Below are 23,989 nucleotides of genomic sequence, written 5' to 3'. Positions count from 1 at the left end.
TTCTTAGTTTCTAGGAATACACAACTTTATTTATGAAATGCCACATTTGCAAACATCTTGAGTACAACACAGCATACCAATTAAACACAGACCCAATCAAAAGCTAAGTTAGTAGTATTTTTACCAATTCGTGTCGATACTGGCATGCTCGTGTACAGATACTAAGTTTTTATTAAAACACACTTTCGTCGTAAGGATATTGTAGGTAGTTTTATTACATTTCTTATAATACAGCTTACAGTTATCGTAAGGTTTCCTTTAATGTTGTTAAAACAATAGTAAACATTAGAAATTAATCATAAACGATGAATGCGAATTCTCTGATGTTATCTATAACAGTCTGAAAATGCAAATGCGGTTTATTGATTACATGCATGTAGAAAACTTGTTCTGAGTTAAAGCTGTCAAACAAGTTTTGAAGAAGAATAAAATGCCACTACCAGACAACAGCTAATGTAGAAAATACTTTTCCGACGTATTTTGGCACGATGCGCTTTCTCCATACATAATACAAAAGTTTCGAGATGCGTCTGCTGCCTGGTTGTCTGTTAAACCTGAAATGAACAAAATGTCACAGAAGTTAGCTATTTTTCCACATGCGACTATTTTTGGTTGAAAATTGAAGGGAATTACGTTACAAGTTCCATTAGATTGATAACTTTAGCAGACAGCAGAATTGCGTTTTAAAAAATATACCAGTGTATGTATACGAACTCGAGACATCTTATTTACCGCGCGCGATATTTAGCATTATGCTACTAGCTGACACATAGCTACAACAGCTCCAGAAGTCAACAACAATTCCTCCAGAACCTCTGCATTCTACAGCACTTTGGGATAATGCGTATGGCCAAGTCAATACTTATGAGAGACAAACAGTTATACCTTTTCTTTTGCACTGCACGACGTTTTCAACAAACAGATAGCGCAATAGAGTAGCTCAAGTGGAAAGGAACACTTCCTATTTAAATTTCTGCATCCTACACTGTTGGAAGTTCTGTGTAGGTGGCAGTTACGTGATTTTATTTCGGTGATTAGAAAATAAAGTTGAATGTATGCACTGGGTAGCCGAGGCATCTAGTTCATGGTGATTTGGTCAACCAAGTCAATGAATTTACTGAACATGCTGCAAATTGATACAGGGAGCCTGTGTGTCAGAATTCCCAGCCAGTGTGGCACAACTGCGCTATGATAGAAAAATGAGCCACTGAGGAAAGGACCTGGTTGTCTGGTGGGCTGATGATAGGTTCATATGTCTATGATCTGGGTTCGATTTCAACTTCGGTCAGTGATTTTAGATAGGGAGAGACAGATTCCATTCTCTTCTGTCTACACCAAGTGAAGAAGATATAATGGCATTGTGGTCTGAAATTCACTTTAAAAATGATATTCCTACTCTACCAAGTAGACATTAGGTTGAGCCACAATAAAGTCTGGAGTGGCTACATGTAGAAACTCTATCACCAGTAACCATTCTTATACTAGTAATTAATTTCTAGTGACGAAACAAACGCTATGTAGGATCACAGGACACTTATTCCATCTTTTATCTGAGCTTTTGTATATCGATTAAATTGGTTCTGAACTGGGAATGCAGTTCAGACCGCCTTTAACGCCGAATTTGATCCCTTAGTGACTATAAAGCTCGGCTACAATTTGTTGTTTGTTCAAAACTGCAGATTCCTCAACATCTCCACATATTGCGCGTGAATGGGTTCGAATCCTGGCCCGGCACTAAAGATTTCATTATGTATTACCAAGCTCTACCATGAGAACACCTATCTGCTGGTGGATAATAATTTCGATTTTTAATGTATTTTCATTCGTTGTCAACACTAACAATATTTGGCGTTTTTGACTCCCAGTGAGACACACAAATATTTGAGAGATCACTGTAAGTTCTAGATGTTATTCCGAGCTGCTGGTGGATAAAAATTCAGTAGCTGACGTCTCTTCGTGTGTAGTCAACAACGATGTGTGTGGAGCTCTATTCTTAGTCAGCACTGAACTCTTCGTCATTTTATATTTAGTTCAATCATGCTCACATGTTGCTGCTGGTGTAACAAACCCATATTTAACGTTCGTTTTCTCTACAATAAAACAGCGATAGGTGCTGGGTTGGAGTCCTGGGAAGGACAAAATTAATGTTTCGTCTCGTCATTTCAGTTAAAACAACTAGCTACTGCCGAGACAATGCGATATGACACAGCTGATTGTGCTTGATATCTATCCGATTAGGTTCTGGGTTCGAATCCCTGTCCAACACAAATCTTTACCTCATGGAATTTCAAATAAGTTACTTGTTATGAAGCAATATTTAACATCTCTCGTAGTTCGTTAACAGGGACAATAGGTGCTGGGTAGGAAATAGCGTCCGTTAAAAATGTTTGCGTTATGTAATTAAAAGTTGGTATTTGCTAACTGATACTGTCTAAAATCGAGGTATATCACTCTCTGTGTGCCTAATCAGGAATGACTGTTAGTTTCCGTCAGTCACGAAATCTTTGCTTAGTCTGCATGACCTGGGTTTGAATCCATATGCAGAACAAGACGGTCCTTCTTATCATTTGAAGTTCATACATATTTTCAACTAGCTGCTCGTGAATAACTTAAATTTTTAATGTCATTTTGAGTTAAATAACAAGTACGGTATGTTACTTTGAAGAGGAAATCATGAATACGACGAACTTACTACGTGCATTACCTATCTGACGTAATAATGAGAGTGATAACATTTCAGGTATGTCATGTATTGTAATAAATGTGAGCTCACAAGCCTTAAGGACAATCTTATCTGTGATAAGGTGTTCCCTGATATTTGTAGTATCGTAGTATTACTTTACATCTTGAGTTATTGCGATACAGAGCAGTGTTTTCTAGTGATGACTTGTTGGAACCATTTTCAAAAGTCAAACGACTGTACCAAGGAGCGATTAGAGGACCTGCCAGACAGCTGCGTTATGTGGGTTGCATACGAATCAGGCGAAATGCAATTCAGGTCGTTCGGATACTTTTGAGCTCGACTGTACCTACTATGTTTTATAGTGTTTTATTGATGTCGACGATCGTGCATAATTCAACATATTAAATTTCCAGCATGCATTTGATGTATGGTGCTGCGGAATATAGCGGCCGGATAGCGGAACGAATGTACAGAGTAAGATTTAGCGAACGGACGTCGTCCTCACTGTAAGAAATTTATGGTTGTGAGCAGGAACATAGGAGAAGCAGAGTCGTTTATGCCACAGAGCTGGCCGTCTTTCTTGACAAAGAATTGTTCACTAAACAGATTTTGAAGGATGATGATGGATAGTACTAGATACATCAATAACCATCCATTAAAGTGTTAGTGAAAAGCATGCTTCGAAGACTGCAGCGGGGAGAGCTTTTGCTGGAGCAGAAATTACACACCATTACATACCTATCCAACAACGTTTGAAAGGAATTGGGTCAAATGAGTATTTTCCTAGCTTTCAGTTCTGTGAACAGCTTATCCCTCGCAGTACTGTATTGCTAAAATTCGCTCGTCACTCTGAACAGCCGCTATTAGCATAATTTGTTGCTATGAGGTATGTGTTAATTATACAGGGTGTCCGAAAAATCTTTCCCTGATTACATAAATTGATAACTCAGGCTAGAAGTAAAATATATATATGAAACTGGTGTCTAATTATTTACGAACTATCAAAGTTTTTTTCACACATCAGTAAACTTCCACTTCAATTGTTACCCAATGACGGTAGCCGTCGATATGAGTTTGCGGTCGAAATGCTATCACGTATTGAGGACGATGATGGTTATCTCAGACGAATTGCCTTTTCCGACGAAGCGACCTTTTTTGTCAGTGGAGTAGTGAATCGCCATAATGTGCGCATTTGGGGTTCACAACGCCCTGGCGAGGTCATGGAGTGCACCAGAGGCAGTCCAAAGGTGAATATTTGGTGCGCGCTATTGCACGATCGAATTATCGGGCCATTGTTCTTCGCTGAGGCTGCCATCACATCTGCAGTGTATCTGGACGTGTTGCAACTGTATGCTGTTCCTCAGCTGCTTCAGTATCACCCCGATGTCTTGTTTCAGCAAGACGGTGCACCGTCTCATTGGGGTTTGGCCGTCCGTGCCTATCTCGAGATGACCTTTCTGGGCGATGTATTGGTCGTGATGGGCCAACGGTTTGGCCTCCACGCTCTCCTGTCATAACCCCCTTAGACTTCTTTTTATGGTGTTATGTCAAGGACGAGGTCTACCGAATACGTGTACCAGATCTTGAAACCCTGCGGCAACGGATAACCACAGTCGTTGAATCGATCCCTCCAGTGATGTTGGCTAATAAGTGAACGGAAACTGAATAGCACCTAGATGTGCTACGTGCCACCAAGGGAGCTCATGTGGAAGTTAACTGATGTGTGAAAAAAACTTTGATAGTTTGTAAACAATTAGACACCAGTTTCATATTTGTATCTTACTTCTAGCCTGAATTACCAATTTATGTAATCAGGGAAAGACATTTCGGACACCCTATATATAAAAAAAAACTAAATATTAATTTCCGACTGTTACAACCATACCTAGAATTACTTTTTTTTAGCATCGTTTGATATCTGTATAATTTGGTCTTAAAGGTTTGAGGGCTCTGTATATAATTTCATTGCTACATTATTTGTAGAGCTGAAACGCAACAGAACTGTTGTAATAGCACCAATGACTGGCGACAGTTGGTGATCTATTGATATGAAACGTTTAACTCCAATAGAATAATGGAGCATTCATTTAATACAGTTGTCTCTACTCATGCTGAAAGACATCTCATGGTATATATGATAAGTGAAAATCGTGTCCTTAGCAAGCTTAAACAGTACTTGCGCTTTTTGAAGAGAGTGAGAAGAATGCAAGCACACAATCAACGCTGCAACGAACGAGCAGCAACAAAAATGTAAGGAAAAGATGGAACATCTCAACGGTGTACTCTAATACACTGCTTGACAATTACTAAGAAACAGAGACATTGTTGGACAGCAATAATCATAGCAAATGATAGACTGCATGAAACACAATACATACGTAACAGAAGTGGAGTGGTATATTTATGACGCAAATTGGTACACATTTCACAGCATTGGAAAGCAGGATAACAGACACAAATAGCGTCCGTGTTTGACACAGACCAGATTCCGAACTTTATGGTCGCTATCGGACCGTCAGTAAGGTACATGCCCTCCTCGGGTACTAATGCACATTTTGCACCTGTTACTCTTGCTGGCTGCTAAACTGTTGAGGAGTCCTTGTGGGATATTGTTCCACTCCTCTCTCAAGGCGGTTTCCAGCTCTTGCATGGTTTGGAGAGGAGTTGTTCGTTGAGAAACGTCTGCCATGAGTATCCCAGGCATCATGCTCAATGGAGTTTAGGTCCGGAGAGTATGCAAGTCATTCCATTCGTTCAACCTCTTCACCTTCCAGTGTGTCCGAACCTCAGCGGTCCTGTGTGGGCAGGCATTGTCGTCCATAAACAGAGAGTCGGAATCTACCACACACCTAAACAGATGGACATGATCCAGAAATGTAAATGAGCGTATGGCATCAATGGGCGGGAGGCCCCAATTCGGGAAAGTTCGGCCGCCAAGTGCAAATCTTATTACATTCGACGCCACATTCGGCGACTTGCGCGCCGGTGATGAGGATGAAATGATGATGAGGACAACACAACACCCAGTCCCCGAGCGGAGAAAATCTCCAGCCCGGCCGGGAATCGAACCCAGACCCGCTGGCATGGGAGGCGAGCGCGTTACCACCCAGCTGAGCAGGCCGACATGATCCAGAAAAATCTTCCTTAACATTACTTTGCTGTAATGGTACATCATGGAAAGATATGCAGCGGTGTTCAGCCATCGTGCATAATGCCTGTCCACACCATAATGCTCAGGCCATACTGATGACGTTCATGAACTTTCTGTGGCTTGTGACGTGTTTCCTTCCCTCACCGCCCCCCCCCCCCCACCCCATCTCTCCCTCTCTCTCTCTCTCTCTCTATCACACACACACACACACACACACACACACTCCATACTAACTGCTGGCTAGAATCATTTATCACAGCAAAGCTGGATTCGTCAGAGAACATCACTATGGGTCAACCAACATGCACCTTTCACCAGCGTACTTTTTCTCGATTGTGGTGTGGTCTGAAGCGGGATGCTTTTAACGGGCTTCCGAGCGCACAAACCAGCCCAATTTAATCGCCACGAAATGGTTCTGGCGGACACGGTTACCGGTAGCTGTTTCAAGGTCTGCAGCGATATGCCAAGGAGTGAGATATTTGTTCCTTTTCGCTAGCTGGAACTACTTATCTATCCTCTTGCGGCGTCTGTCTACGACAACCTGTATGATTTCATATAGGTTTTACACCGTCAGTGGCCTATTTTAATCGTGAAATGACACGTTTTGACACACTCATTACTATGGACGCACAGTTATACTTTAACCGGCTCCGAACCGTCCAGCTGCTCGTCCACGGTCGTAAGTACTCAAATGGTGTCTCACAAACGTACCAAATGGAATGTCGCACTAACTGGTTCCACAAGAACCTTCATCAAACATTGTACTACATGTGCTCTTCGAATACAAACAGAGTGTTCCTGCAAACGCTTTGCTGCAGTTAACACCTCCCGCCCTCTACATTTCCTCTTCCTATCAATGGTCGGTTGCTCCCTAGCAATTATCGGTTGTTCCGTAGCATCTGACAGTTGTTTCTTCAAATGGTTCAAATGGCTCTGAGCACTATGGGACTTAACATCTGAGGTCATCAGTCCCCTAGAACTTAGAACTACTTAAACCTAACTAACCTAAGTACATCACACACATCCATACCCGAGGCAGGATTCGAACCCGCGAACATAGCAGTCGCGCGGTTCCAGACTGAAGCGCCTAGAACCGCTCGGCCACACCGGCCGACACAGTTGTTCCTTAGCAAGTATCAGTTGTTTCTTAGCAGTTTGCAAGCAGTGTAAGTAGTAATGGGAAAATATTGTTTCATGAGGATGCAGAAAAATGTAATATGAACTAACCAGATGGAAAGGTGCGTGTATGATGTAACGCCAACGAAACATCTGCAAGGAAATACCCTATGAACACAGTCAAACAAGGCGATGTCAGAGTGTTATAAGAAAGTGTATCTTCGACTAGAATGAGTGACCTTACATTTATTGACGGCACAAGGCATTATACAGTTACGTGAAAATCTTAGTATCTTGTTGATGATTCATGGATAACTGTGAACTAAGGACTAGGACATAGACTAATTTCAGCAAGGTGGCGGCTGCAGTATAATATGTGTTAAGTTCGGCTCCCGAAATTTAGTTGAATTCGAAGGTGCTCTCCCCGGTATTTTTCCCTAGTACCAGTGGAAATTGACTGAACAACAGTATTCTGTGCAGTAGTGCTATTTTTTTCTGTGCTTCATCAGTATCTACGCTGGAGAAATGGTAAACAGGAGAGTCAACAGCAGCGCGTCCATTGGCGGAGAAGCAGCAGGTGCGGCGGGCCTGCTCTTGCCGGAAGGTGTGGCCGCGGCTCCCGGTATAGTGGAGCTGGTCCGCTCTGAGGTAAATGCTGCGCTTCGCGATGAACGCAATCTCGATCTGATAGCAGGCACTATATCATATACAGTAACGGCAGCAGTACTGGCCAAAATAAGTGAAACTGTTGAGACTAATACCGCCGAAATTACAGCATTAAACAAGTCTGTGTCTGAGTACGAGAAAAAGACACAGGAGTTGGAAATAAAACTATCCGCCGCGACAGACGAGCTAGAACAGTACCAAAGGCGAAATAGTCTACGACTGTTTGGCGTAGCAGAAAATAAGACAACCTGCTTATACAGGCTGCACGTGAAAAATTTGTCGTTGAAGTGACTAAGGCAGACATTGACAGGAGTCATCGGGTGGGACGAAAACTAACAGGTACTACCAAACCTCGTTCAACAATAGTTAAATTCGTCTCATACCGAAAAAGAGCAGAGATATTTACCCAGAAGAACAGATTAGCAAGGACAGGGCTTGCAATAAGAGAAGATCTGACACGCGAACCGATTAAGATTTTAAACAGTGCCATATCCCATTTCGGTCTTCAGTATGTGTGGGCACAGGATGGCAGAGTAATCATCAAGACAGCAGCTGGAAAGAAGACAGTCACAAACGTGACAGAACTGAATAATATTAAGTGAAGCTACTCGAACCTAAAGTGCACACTCAACACCATTTGCCTAACAAATTGTAACATCCCCTACACTCAGATATCGTGTCTTGTAATTGTATTAACTTTTTAATTATCCCCATATTTGTGCCTTCTACTAATTGTTTTTGTAATTTTATTAACCTTATTATTTTTTGTACCTGTAGCTGTAACGTTTACTTAATTTTAGTTACTGCTAATACTATTTTTATTTGCTTATTCTCTTCCATTCTGTAATAGTACCATTGTAATTATTAATCACTCCTTTAGCTCATTAGTCACCCATCTCTTCCGTTTAAATAGTTCATAACAAAAATCAGTATCAGTGTCATTTTAGTAAATTTCAATTTAACTGTAGCTTCCTACGATAATCTATTAGTTATTAAGTTTACTCCTCTCTGGTAAAATCATCGGTCTTTTAAATCACTCCCCTTTTCTTTCTTTCCACCTTAAGCAGTTTCAAATACACTAATTACATTTCATCTTTTGCGTCAGAGGATACACGGTCACACACAACCGTCACTGTTTCAGTCATACTCCCCTCACACCGAATACTTCTACTCCATTTTCTATACCCCTGCAACCTCAGGAAATTTCTTGCGATCACCTTTCTTTCTGCACTCGCGGAGTCGCAAACAGGGCGTCCAAAATCTCGGACACCCCTGTGGAATGTCACTTAGCAGAAGCAGCGGCCAGTGCCCCTCGTGGCAGGCAGTGCCTAACAAAGGGACAAACCAGTCTACCACCCAACTCCAGGCTGCTCAGCGGAACGCGTCAGAGCTTTTAGTAACGCACTGCAACATCCAGTTGCTGCAAGTTACGAAGAACTTATCCTCCTCTTCAACAAACTAAACTACCACGTAATCATCCCATCCGAAACGTGGTTAAAACCACACATATCCTCTGCATCTATTCAAGAACAGATCTCAAAGCGAAAGTCTTGTGTATGTCAAACGCTGCTGAAGATAAAGAGGCTGAATTCACGTTCACTGAAATAAAAATACAAAGTCGGAAGTGCTTCATTGGTATCGTCTACAAGCCGCCAAAAATAAGCTCAATGAGCTCCTTTCAGTCAGAATTACATTCACATCAGTGTCAATACGAACATATCATCGTAATGGGGAACATGAACATAGACCTGCTAAGAGACACTCCCTCTGCAATAAACCTAAGAAGATTCTATACCTGCAATAACACGAAGTTCCTTCCATTACATCCTACACACCATACGGCGCACAGTCATAGTCTTATAGACATAATCGCAACGAAAAAGACTGACAAAGTAAGAGATGTTGGTCAAACCTCGGCCCCAGGCCTCTCAGCACATAATGTAATATTCCTGTGCAGCCATCAAAGATCAGATCGCATTATATCACTTGTGGGGAAATGAAACGTATTGATCTTGACGCTCTAACAGCCGATTGCTCAGAAATCTCATGGCATCAAATAATCAGAGAACCTACAATCAATGGAAAAATTAATGAACTTGGTGATAAACTCACTGACCTCTATGACAAACATGCACCTGTACGCACAATCCGTGTAAGAAAATCTCCTGCTCCATGGCTGACAACTGAATTACGTCAAATGATGAATAATTAGGGATGCTGCCCACAGGCGTTTCAAGGCAGATCCGAAATCCGATCGTTTCGAAGAATATAGAAAGCTACGAAAGAGAGTGAAACAATACATTCGCAACGCTAAAATCAGGCACGCTCGCTCCCTTGTATGGAGCGATCTGACGCCCACGACTCTGTGGAGGAATCTCCGTAGCTTTGGCGTCGGAAAGGCAAAATCGGTTACTGCTTTTCATGTCTCAGCTAACGATTTAAATGAATTATTCTCTGCACCTCTGAATACCCATATGGCTGATAATTACCGTCCACAAGAATCCCCCAACTGGATAACTAACCACGATACATCCCATCTAAAACACTTAAGAATAAATACGGCAAGAAAAACAGTAATGAGAATCTCTTCTGATGTGACAGGCAATGACAGTATGTATCAGCATAATCATGATTAAGAACGTTGCCGATTTCTTAGTACCGGTCATAACTGACGTATTTCATTTTTCCCACGAGACGGAATATACCCCAATGTATGGAAAAGAAGCATAATTCGACCCACCCCTAAGATCGAAAACCCGCAGCTGCCTTGTGATTACCGACCAATTAACATACTGCCTGCTGTTTCTGAAGTACCTGAATATATTGTTCATGATCAAATCACTGAACATCTGCAAGAATTCAACGTATATGACAAATTTCAATCCGGTTTCCGTAAACACCACAGAACAAACACTGCTCTAATTAAAGTAACTGATGACCTGGAATATGGCATCGACAGCCGAAAAACAACAATATTGACGCTACTAGACTTCAGCAAATCTTTTGACACAGTTAACAGCTTAATTTCTCAGATAGTGGTATGAGGTGATTTGAAAGTTACTTAAAAGACAGACAGCAATGCGTTGTCTGTGTAAACGAAAAAGCTTCCTGGAAACATGTCTCCTCAGGAGTGCCACAAGGCTCAGTTTTAGGGCCACTTTTGTTTTCTTTATATGTCAATGCTATTTCGCCGGTTCTGTCCCCCTGTAAATATCATTTCTATGCCGACGACCTGCATCTTTACCTAAGTGTCAGACCTGAAGAAATAAACACTGCAATCGCTCAGATGAATGATGATCCGTCTTCAATGGTGACATGGGCCAAAAACCTGGAGCTTAAATTAAATGCAAAGAAGACACAAGCAATCTTAGAGCTCATCAGAAATGAATAAGTTCAGATTTCCGCGTACGGCTGCCTCCTAATCTGCTCGACATTATTCCAATACCATATCAGAAAACAGTTAAGAACTTGGGCGTGACTTTGGATGAGCATCTCAACTGGGCAGATAATTCAGTCGAAGTGTGCCGGAAGATGTCTGCTTGTCTCTTTGCTCTCAAAAAGTTTCGGAAAGTATTTCCACACGACGTGAAACGCCAGCTTGTGCAAGCACCCGTTCTACCGAATCTCCACTATTGTGACGTAATTCAACAGGGCATGAGTAGTGAAAACAAAACACGGTTATAGCTAACCACGAATGCCTGTGTGCGTTACACCTGCGACATTCGCCGATATGATCATGTTAGTGCTTCATACTCTCAGCTAGGGTGGCTGCGGCCAGACAAGTAACGTGACTGCCACACTCTATGTCTACTTCACCGGCTCCTCGTAGCGCAAGCACCCCAGTATCTTGCTTCAGAGATTAAACACCTTTCATGCCATCATAATCGAAACACGAGATCACTGTTATTTGGCATCCTAACTGTGATCACTCACAAAACAAAAACATTTGCAAACTCCTTCTCTGTTGCCGCTGTCTGCCTCTGGAACAAACTACCTCTTACCTTGAGCAAATTTCATCCCCTGCTGCTTTGAAGAAGAATTTGAAGCATTTCATACTATCATCCTCATAACATTTTCGAAAAAATTAATGTACAACGCCAACCCTTCCCTCTGTCAAATAGCAAAGCTAGTGTCTCTTATCTTGCGCCTTTCTCTTCTTCTACCTCCATTAACCACGCAAACATGATGTTTCTTTAACCGTGTTTCATCATATCCCTATTCTTCTCCACCCTTCACCATCAGTCTCCCTCATACCCCTTGCTGCTAGCCCTCCTATCTAAATTCTCTCCCTATCATAATGTCGAATTATAGCAGTACTCATCATCTACGAATATAAACTGTATGTGTATGTATTTTTCCAAGTGTACCTTTGTAAGTGTTTATTTCACTTTTTGTACTAGATGTAGTTTAACATGCCTACTAAAACATATGAAAGCAAAATAAGTAGAATGCCTGGTCAGATGTAAGAGAAGGCCTGATGGCACTAATCTTGCCAGGTTAAATAAATCAATAAATAAATAAAAATAAATAAATAATTTCATGAAGATAAGAGCGCAAGCGTACATCTGAAAAGACATGCCGAAACCTGAGATCAAATAACCAATAAAAATTGTAATAAACGCGAAAGAAAGTTAAAGAGATGTAAAACAATGGATGCCAAACGAAAATGACACTAAAAAAGGAAGCAGAACAGTTTTTGTATTGCTAAAGGTTATCACTTTTCTTCACTCATTTATTTACTGTTTTGTATATTTATTGTTTCACTGAGATAAGCTGTAGAAATTTACAAGTATCGGACCTGCACAATTTGTTTTTCATAAGAATGTTAGGAGTATTGTGAAGACATCGGTGGCATAAGAGCTACCAAATATTAAAGTGAGACTACCAGTATGCAATTCTGATTTTTCGTGAATAACCTGTGCTAGCGATATACCCCATAAAATGTAGAGGACGTCAAACATAGTATAACCAAGATATGGGATTTGTGTAGGCAGTACAGAGCTGTACGGAAGCAGTTAATGATGTGAGTGTGGGCAAGTAATCATCATATCACAAAAGCGTACGAATAATGGTACACCACAACAAGATGGTACACGACAACAAGATGCACGAATCTTCAGACTAATTCTTGGAGTAAGTGGATAGATTGTATCATCACTTTTGTATCTGACAATTACTGAGGAAACGTCATCATAGATAATAATTACATAGAACTGGCTTCTTCTGCATTACGAATAAAAAAGTCCATCTAACATCTTAAGCTCTGCACAGAAGTGAATACAACACGAATGGTGAATAAATGAGTATTGAATGCTTCAGAGGATGGTCCACTTCTTTCAACTTGAGACGCCTTTGGTGGACTGCATACGAGATGTCTAAAGTGCAGTTGTTTAGTTTTGGTGACTGCGATGCATGTTTGTAAAGAGTAGTGTTTTGATTGTGTTGTTGATAACGGTTAGAGAGAATGGAGAAAGTGAAACTCTGAGTAGGCATATAAGCTATTCCTCTCAAGACACACCAAGGGCGCAGCCGAATGTGACAGCTCGATTAAGCGGAGGGGTCAGCCCTCACACCAAAACACACTGTGAATAAGTCTGCAATTTAATCCAGGATATTTTCTGTCTCTTCTCCCTCTGCCGACCAAAGACTGGAGATGCAAATTTCTTACACAACCATGGCACGAACCTCTTTGAGTTAGTGGGAGAAGTAGATGGGAAGACATTCTAGCACTTGCAATTGCCATCGGGCAATTTCAGCACGTTATTAAGGTCACCGGACAAAATATTATTCACCCCTTAAGAGAGCACCCTGGTAAATTCGGACCGCTGTAGATGGTACATAATTGGTACCAGGTGGTCATGTAACCCTCCAATGTTGACGTAAGTTATGAAAGTGAAGCGGAGTGTACGTGCCAGAAGGTTATATGGAGTTTGTGCGGTAATGTGGGTCGACGTGGAAACGTGACAGAATGGCAGAAAGGAGCTACCTTGTTGGGACATGCCCATGACTACATCGTGATAGAACTTTCCTGATTTGCTGGTATTGATCCGCGATCAGCTTAACATGTTTGCAAGAAATGGTGTAACATTCGCAGCCAAATGACAGGGCGTGAGAACAGTGGTCGTAGTAAGGTCCTAACATTCAGGAGACGACTTCACGCCTTGTCAATGACATTGGCTTCAAGCCCGACTGGAAATGCTGACGTCAATGATTGCAGATCTATCTGAACCAGTTGGCTGGCTCTGAGCACTATGGGACTTAACTTCTGAGGTCATCAGTCCCCTAGAACTTAGAACTACTTAAACCTAACTAACCTAAGGACATCACACACATCCATGCCCGAGGCAGGATTCGAACCTGCGACCGTAGCGGTCGCGGGGTTCCAGACTGTAGCGCCTAGAACCGCTCGGCCACCCCGGCCGGCCTGAACCAGTTCCCGAGTCAAATGAATGCCATGGAGATTTATAGCTGGATAAACCAAGCCATCGCTAGTAACGGAACATGAAGCTGCACGTCGTCAATTAGCAAAACAACACTGGACAGGGGGTGACTGGAGGTGTGTAGTGTGGTCTGACGAGTCACGATTTTGTCTCTTTTTTTCCCTAATAATGTAGGACGTTGAATGCCCCGACGTCCCAATGAGGCGTTTAATCCGTAGTGTGTGGATGGCGTAGTTAAGGCCGGAGGTGGTCCTGTGACATTTTGGGAGTGTTTTTCGACATATGGTTAGCACCACTCATTCAGGTTGCCGTGAACATGGATCAGGATATTTACATCAATTATCTCGGTGGATGTTTATTTTACATGTTCATGACAAGTATGCCGTAAACACTCCTATTTTACTAGATGATAACAGCCGTGTTCCCAGGGGTGCGTGCATACTTTCCTGGTCTGATAAACACTCAGGCACCGTACCGCACCTCGAGTGCCCCATTAAATCACCCGAATGCAGTCTTATAGTGGTATTATTTGGAACAGGGGGCGAAATGCATCACTTAACATTCTAGAAATTTGTAAGCTCGTTAGGGTTTATTCATCAATGAGTGGCTTCAGCTGAACTGGTATGCCTGAAAAAACCTGTAATGTCTCTTCCTCGTAGAGGCTATCCGAGAAATTAGAGCAAATACGGAGACTTACAAGCAGTCGTTCTTCCCACGCACAATTCGTGAATGGAACAGGGAAGGGGGGATCAGATAGTGGTACAATAAGTACCCTCCGCCACACACCGTAAGGTGGCTCGCGGAGTATAGATGTAGATGTAGATTATAAGGCTAGAGGCGGTATTAAACCACATGTCTCCTGGGTACTATTGTAACTTCCTTTGCACATTTCGTGGTTCTTTAGTGGTTACAGGAGCGAGGAAAAGATTCGGTTCGTGCACAGAGAATTCAGATATTAGTTTATTCTGCATCTAATATCAAAAAGTAAAAGTAAAACATAACTTAGTTTACTGTAGTTGCAGCCTCAGTTGCTAACAGTAGATTTGAATATAGAAATATATACAGTTACGGAGGGTTAAAATTCAGTCAGTCTTCAATACAATAACTATTCCGTAGTTGACGAGCCCTGACTGCTAAGAAAGTATGTGTTATGAAACGGCAAACACACAAAATGGGCTCTGTGTATCGATGTTTGATCTTAAGTAGATCCGACTCTGGGCCTCCGGAGAGGAGATGCTTGCATATCATTGGCAGCGGCGTAAGTGATCGTGCCATCGCCCTCATGACGAGGTAGCGATTGTGGGAAACACGGCAGCGTGACTGGCGGGCGCGTGTTTTTAAGTGCGGCCGGCCGGGTGGCGACCGATACGGCAGATACAACTAATTGTTTCTCCGCTGTGCCTGTTCGCCGGATCATATTCCGCACTGACAAATCTACTACATCTAATATTCTAACGTGAAATCCAAACTTGTGTCCCACTCGTCGAAAAACAGACACACATCTTTGCGAGTCGTCGATAGTTACTAAGAAGTGCTTTGTTTCTGTCTATAGCTATAATTCTTTCCACTGCGATAACGGCTCTACTAATGTTTCATCTTTTGTCCGAATAACTGAATTCTATTTATTCCATGTTTTTATTGTGTTTCTTGTGTTCAAAGTAGTGAGATCGGTTCTACCTGACGTCGAAAAATGCTTTAAATTAATCTATGCATCGGATATTTCTGTAATGTTTCTAACAAATGACGTGTCAGCGTGCAATGCAAGCAAGTAGAAATTTGTGTGTTATAATCATGGCCATGGAAAACTCTGAAGCTGTTAATAAGCCATGTTACAATAACGCAACTTACTCGTAACTTTGTTTAAATGACATACAAATTAAACTGGAGTCACAGATAAATATAATGTTCGATTTACTTATAAATTATTACCAAATGTTTTAAATTTACAGGTGCCAGCGGCAAACTTCTCATTGTATAATATGAAAAACTGTGTTTAATGAAAGAAAAAAAATCCTAATGAATTTAATATCAAATATGCGATAAAAGTAGAAACCTGCTCAGAGCTACTACTAGCTTGGGACTTACATGAATGAACGTAGAGAAGGAGAACTGAGCCTTTATTAATAGTGTTTCTAAAGTTCTTTTATTCTGGAAGGTCTGGTACATTTGGTGGAACTGTAAATTGGATACAAATTGTACAACGTATCACCTGTGATGTTGAGCAAACTCTGATTCTCGGTCGGAATCTATAGATTCGTAGCGACGGGCGGTGTGCGAGATAAATTATGCAACGTACGGCTCGACTGACTCAAAAAACTCTTATAGACAGACCGTATCAGTTACTGTTGCTGTTAAACCTGCGAAACAGTCTCAATAATGGTCGCCAGCCTAGCACTGGCAGGTGAGATAGGGTTAAAATGTCAATTAAAATGTTAACAGTCCAAATAAGAAATAAACGTCCTGCAGTAATCTGGCTGCTTTCAGAAATATTACGACATCCGACCATTGTAGTGGATGACATACACCGTACACAGCCAATACACAGCCTCCTGTTGGTTCTTTGCAACATCCACCGACAATTTCCACAAAGAAATACGAGATAACCGTTCAAAGCCAGTAGGTCAAAAGTCACTCAAAAGCGAACTGCTTCAAGTTTCCGCGGATACATATGCAGATTATGGGTTTCAATTAGACTTACCTAAGACCGTCTCTTCCACTGAGCACCCCATGGGATTAATTAATGTCCCCACTACTGGATGTGATACCTAATCCACCAAACAAATTATGCAGACTCTAAGCAGAACTAATCGCCTGAAACCATCGAAAAACAATTAATAATCCTTCTTCTCCCTCGGTGATGCACCGGGGATATTTTTGTGGAAATTCCGTATTGGAAAAATAACTTTACTGATTGCTAAGGATAATTAAATCCCAGATTTTGATATTTTATACACTTTTTAAACCCCACTTCCACTTCAGTGGGCCTACGACTTGTCTCCTAAAACCACAAAGGCAGCAGGCTTACTTCTCTGTTTCGCGAAATCAGAGAGGCTGCAATTTAGCTTTAACATTCAATTCTGTCAACCAAAAAGCGTCAGGAGTGGAATGAGTCCATGCTTTTGGTCATTACCTTCTACCCAGGATGCTGGCTTTTGGGTCACTGACGACCAGGATCGTATTGTCCGTGCCCCACCGTCTATCATGCCAAATCCAGAAGAAAGAAACGTAAAATTCTTGTCTTATTGAACTCTTTCTCAAATAATACTTTAAAGCTTTGAATTAAAGCCCAATGGGGAAATACTGACAAATGAAGAGATGGATGCCCTAGCTAAGGAGAGGTTCCAGGACAAAGTGTTATCATCTCTCAAAACTGCCGTGGCACAGTACATGCGATGGCATTATACATACCATCCCCAGACGCCCGTGGTAAGAGGGCAAGAAGTGTAGTCAAAATTCCACAGTAACAACTTTCAGACTAAGATTTCACCGTGGTAACTCCTGCCAGCGCCTTACCTCTTTCATTGAAGTCCTATCTCTACCTGCGACTGTGGCATGATTGAAGATACTATCACCTCTCTTGCGATGCCCCATTTTTATACATAGAATTGTATGCGTATCTTAAGGCTAAATGGATTTACGTACATACACAAAAATAAAGTAAGATGAGGGTCGTTGGGACGATTTTTAATAACATGAGTGCAGCGAAATGGAATATACTGGACGCAGCAATATCGCTGGCGTCGCTGACAAATAAAATTATTACGTCTACGTCTACGTGATTACTGTGCTATCCACAATTGTCAGGCAGAGGGTTCAATGAACCACCTTCAAGCAGTCTCTATCGTTCCACTCTCGAACGGCGCGCGGGAAAAACGAGCACTTAAATTTTTCTGTGCGCGACCTGATTTATCTTATTTTATCGTAATCATTTTTCCCTATGTAGGTAGGTGCCAACAGAATGTTTTCGCAATCGGAGGAGAAAACTAGTGATTGAAATTTCATGAGAAGATTCCGTTGCAACGAAAAACGCCTTTGTTTTAATGATTACCACCTCTATTCACGTATCATGTCTGTGGCACTATCTCCCCTATTTCAGATAATACAAAACGAGACGCCCTTCTTTGAACTTTTTCGATGTCATCCGTCGGTCCCCCCTGATGTGGATCCCACAATGCACATCAATACTCCAGAAAATGGCGAACAAGTGTGGTGTAAGCAGTCTCCTTAGTAGACCTGTTGGATCTTCTAAGAGCCCTGACAATGAATCGCAGTCTCTGATTTGCTCTACCCACAACATTATCTATGCGATCGTTCCAATTTAGTTTACTTGTAATTGTAATGCCTAAGTATTCAGTTGAATTTACAGCCTTCAGATTTGTGTGACTTATCGCGTAAACGAAATTTAGCAGATTCCTTTAGTACACATGTGAGTAACTTCACACTTTTCATTATTCAGTTTCAATTGCCACTTTTCGCACCATACAGATATCTTACCTAAATAATTTTGGAAGTCGTTTTGATCATCTGATGACTTTACAAGACGGTAAATGACAGCATCATCTGCAAACAATCTAAGATGGTTACTCAGATTGTCTCCTATGTCGTTAATATAGATCAGGAACAATAGAGAGCCTATAACACTTCCTTGGGGAATGCTGGTTATTACTTCTGTCTTACTCGATGACTTTCCGTCTATTACTACGAATCGTGACCTTGCCGGCCGCGGTGGTCTAGCGGTTCTAGGCGCTCAGTCCGGAACCGCGCGACTGCTACGGTCGCAGGTTCGAATCCTGCCTCGGGCATGGATGTGTGTGATGCCCTTAGGTTAGTTAGGTTTAAGTAGTTCTAAGTTCTAGGGGACTGATGACCACAGATGTTAAGTCCCATAGTGCTCCGAGCCATTTGAACCGTGACCTTTCTGACAGGAAATCGCAAACCAGTCGCACAACTGAGGCGATATTCCATAGGCACTCACTGTGGTTAGAAGACGCTTGTGAGGAACGGTGTCGAAAGCCTTATGGAAATCTAAAAATATGGAATCAGTCTAACATCCCCCGTCGATAGCACTCATTACTTCATGAGTATAAACAGCTAGTTGTGTTTCACAAGAACGATGTTTCCTGAATCCGTGCTGACTATGTGTCAATAAATCATTTTTTCTTCGAGGTAATTCATAATGTTCAAATACAGTACATGTTCCAAACGCTACTGCAAATCGACATTAGCGGTATGGCCCTGTAATTCAGCGGATTACTCCTATTTCCCTCTTTGCGTATTGGTGTGAAATGAGCAATATTCGAATCTTTAGGTACGTAACTTTCTGTGAACGAGTGGTTGTATATAATTGCTAAATATGGAAGTAGGTGGGCAAGGGGGCCGCTGGCGAACATTGTTAGTGCAGGTTACCTACATCAGGGGAAGGTGTATACTCAGGGGCAGACTTATTGTTCTCCTTTCATTGACTGGTACTGAAACTATTGTTCTATTAAGTGCTTGTCCGTGGCACCACCATTTCCTTTTGATTGATGGGCCTTAACCTATTGTCTCCCCTGCCCACTCCCCCTCCCCCAATCCCCTCCTCCCATGCTGCTACAGGTAGACTTTCAGATCAGAGTTATTGGAATAGACCCCCTCTCACTCTTATCAATTTGATTGACTACTTGATTGACGAAATTGATCAATTTATTAACCCCTCTGGTGGGAAAGTGCTACACACCCCAGCCACACCCCCCTGGGGGGAAGTTCAAATTCCATCAGGACAATGTAACCTCTACTAACCTAAGAAAAGAGTGGGAAGATATGTCACATTGACTACTTAATTAAATTGATCAATTAATTAACCTTTCTGGTGGGAAAGTGGCATCCCCCCCTGCCACGCCCCACTAGCAGGTGAGAAATTCAAATTTTGTCAGATCCTTGCGAGTGCCATGCCCACCAGAACTTGGAATGAAATGGTTAAAGTCTCCACCACAATCCTCAACTGAATGCCAAATCCCCTTACCAACCAATGTTACCAGGCTAACATGTACTAACGTGTACTAATGTAAACTAATGTGTACTAATGTGCACAGTGCTCGACGTCATCCAATATGGTGGTGTGTAGACTTGGCAACAGCACATTAAGTCATCCAAGATGGCGGCCATGACGTCATTCAAGATGGTGGATTTTGGCGAGAAGTTTGAATTTTAGCAGGAAGATAGGTCACTTAGTCTACCTCCACTAACCTCAGTCACCCAATCGCCACCTCTTCCTACGAACTGGCATCAAGTTTGAATTTTGGCAGCAAACAAAGGTCACTTTTTGATTCGCCACTAACCTAAGAAATTGGTGGTAAAGAAAGGACGCTTGTACTAACCTCAGTCACTGGAGCACCACCTCCCGCAGAAAAATTGTGGGAAGTTCAAATTCCAACAGGACAATGCAACCTCTACTAACATAAGAAAATGGCGGGAAGAAAGGGCACCTCCACTAACCTAAGTCATCCGACCGCCACCTTTCGTAGGAATTGGCGGGAAAAAGACTCAGTTGATCGATCATTTGGATGGAATTCGATTGCTCTGTGTGGAATATTGTTTAATTAATTTAGACAATTTATAGAACATATGGAAATGATATATTGTTTATTTATTTAAAAAAACAGTTTGAGGGGTGTTGGACTTCTCTTGTTCTTTGTTCTCGGCTGTTTGGAAGCATGTAGATCTAGCAAGAAGCAGTTACATGGGGCAAACATGTTGCATAACCTAATGTTAGGCACTGTACTCAAAATGGTTCAAATGGCTCTGAGCACTATGCGACTTAACTTCAGAGGTCATCAGTCGCCTAGAACTTAGAACTAATTAAAACTAACTAACCTAAGGGCATCACACCATCACACACATCCATGCCCGAGGCAGGATTCGAACCTGCGACCGTAACGGTCGCTTGGTTCCAGACTGTAGCGCCTAGAACTTCACGGCCACTCTGGCCGCCTTAGGCACTGTACTCTGGGTGTCTTAACCTAATGTTTTGGGCCCTTGTCGGCACTTAACCTATTGTTCCATTAACTGTTATTTCATGTCATGACTGGGTGTTGGTGCCGGCCGCGGTGGCCGTGCGGTTCTAGGCGCTGCAGTCTGGAACCATGGGACTGCTACGGTCGCAGATTCGACTCCTGCCTCGGGCATGGATGTGTATGATGTCCTTAGGTTAGTCAGGTTTAAGTAGTTCTAAGTTCTAGGGGACTGATGACCTAAGATGTTAAGTCCCATAGTGCTCAGAGCCATTTGAACTATTTGAACTGGGTGTTGTGTGATGTTCTTAGGTTAGTTAGGTTTAAGTAGTTCTAAGTTATAGGGGACTGATGACCATAGATGTTAAGTCCCATACTGCTCAGAGCCATTTGAACCATTTCAAGTCACCCCCATTTCCTTAAACGATTGTACTGGCTTTGATACCAAATTAAGTAAGCAGTTATGTCCTCTCACCATTTTCTGGTACAGGTTTCGAATTTCACATGCTTTTCAGTACCATTTCTAATGCGTTCTCCTTTGTCACACACCCTCTTAAACTATTGTACTGTGTTTTACATAAAAATTACGCAAATTAACGTGGTGTTCTGCCCATAACCTGCTGTTCTGCTCCATATCACCCACTCACACACTCCCTCCCATTACCTACTGTACTGCTAGCAACACATTGATATAAAAAAATGTATGCAAATTAATTAAATCTGTATTCTTCACATGTATGGGGTAGTTTATCTTAATTTGCAGCATCCTGTTGGTTGTTGAAATCTATGGAATATAGTTTAAACAAAAGATTGCTAATAGAAAACGTATCCCGCCAATCGACACCCGACGCTGACGCCTCCCCCGCATCAGCTGCCGCCGCGAGTATCTGCTAGAGGTAACCCACCATGAGCCATCGCTCTCACACAGCTGCAGGGGAAAGTTGGGTCTGTTTTCATGTTTGCAGTTATAATTCTTCGAGTGTTATACTGACGTCACAGAACTCCAAGCTGCGCGCTCACGTTGGTCCAATGTGCTATGATGCATATCTGTGGTATGGTCCAGCACCAAGAGAGATGTTTCAATGCTTCCCAGAATAGCACAGGGTGCATTGTTCCTAGCGGTCCTTTCGCCATTGTTTTCTTATGACTCGACATAGTCATTCCCTTTTGCACATGCCGGAACAGAAGCACATACATTATAAGCCTGATGCTCAAGGTGGACCTATCACACATCCCCTACTGCTACTAAGTATAATACTTGACCAATAAATGATTCCAAACGATGCAAAATAATATTGACCCAAAATCAACGATGGGTAGTCATGTGTCATTAGGTTTTCTTGCGAGTGCAACCATTGTGTCTTAGAAAGAGAGTCATAATCGGCCAGACGTTAAAAAAAAAAAAAAAAATACCGATAGCAGCAACTACTGTAACAAGCGGTCTTGGCTCTGCTGGTGCAAACTATTATCGATGTTAAAAGCTACACTGGCTTTATAAATCGAGGTATGACATTACCTCTGAGTGAGGTGGTTTTTTCCGGACAAATACCGCAACAGTGATTGTATTAATGTGTATTATCAGAGCAACACGTATCCCAGGATGCAAATTACCGCGTTTTGAAAGTGATTCGGCTAAGGAACGTGGTATGTAAGCGGTATTTACGACTCCCTCACACTACCCCAGCTAGATAATTCCACAGTATTGTAAAGCATTCTCTCTCGATGCAACGTCAGAGGGTCGGTGATATATCCACTGGGCTATAGGCATGGGTTGATTGAAATGGATCACAAACAGTAGTAGTAGGTGTGGTGATTGAGATCGCAAGAAATGTACACAAGCCTTTCAGATCGCTAATGCCACGCTATTCGCTAGAAATGCTATCTGGTATTTGGAATCAAGTCTTTCCATTCAAGCACATACCTGAAATGGGTCTTTTAATGATTACAACCACTACTCAATCATATTTCTGGCACGCCCATATCTCCAAACGATCCACCTTTGTCGGATCTATCTGTTACAGTAAAATTACCGCGTCGTTTTAGGTAGCCCCTATGCATCCTGCAAATGCCTCCTCAGACTTTAAGAAACCATCCCTGCACCTTTGCGCACGTGATCATTCCAGTGTAAGTCAGAACTAAGTAGGGGTCAGAGGAAACTTTATCTACCACCTCCTGCAATCCGTACATCGCATATATCAAAGATCGTTTAGAGGAATGTGTCAAGTTTCATGACACATGAAATGGAAGTCCTCTGATGACCGACAGGTTTACCGTTAATGATCGCAAAGAGACTGTGCTTTAAACCAAAAGATTGCTAATAAAAAAAACATACCCCTCCAATCGACGCCCGACGCCGACGCCGCCCCCGCATCAGCTGCCCACCTTCTTGCAGCGGTGTACCGTACGTCTCTAGAAGAGCGCAGCGTTCCAAATGATTGGAAAAGGGCACAAGTCATCCCCGTTTTCAAGAAGGGACGTCGAACAGATGTGCAGAGCTATAGACCTATATCTCTAACGTCGATCAGTTGTAGAATTTTGGAACACGTATTATGTTCGAGTATAATGACTTTTCTGGAGACTATAAATCTACTCTGTAGGAATCAGCATGGGTTTCGAAAAAGACGATCGTGTGAAACCCGGCTCGCGCTATTCGTCCACGAGACTTAGAGGGCCACAGACACGGGTTCCCAGGTAGATGCCGTGTTTCTTGACTACCACAAGACGTTCGATACAGCTCCCCACAGTCGTTTAATGAACAAAGTAAGAGTATATGGACTATCCGACCAATTGTGTGATTGGATTGAAGAGTTTCTAGATAAAATTCACAATGCAGAGAAGTCTTCCGAAGGTAGAGTGATTTCAGGTGTGCCGCAGGGGAGTGTTGTAGAACCGTTGCTATTCACAATATACATAAATGACCTTGTGGATAACACCGGAAGTTCAC

Source organism: Schistocerca americana, chromosome X (genome assembly GCF_021461395.2).
Source record: "Schistocerca americana isolate TAMUIC-IGC-003095 chromosome X, iqSchAmer2.1, whole genome shotgun sequence".
NCBI lineage: Eukaryota > Metazoa > Arthropoda > Insecta > Orthoptera > Acrididae > Schistocerca > Schistocerca americana.
The sequence above is the reverse complement of the archived record's forward strand: the minus strand, read 5'-3'. Positions refer to the sequence as shown.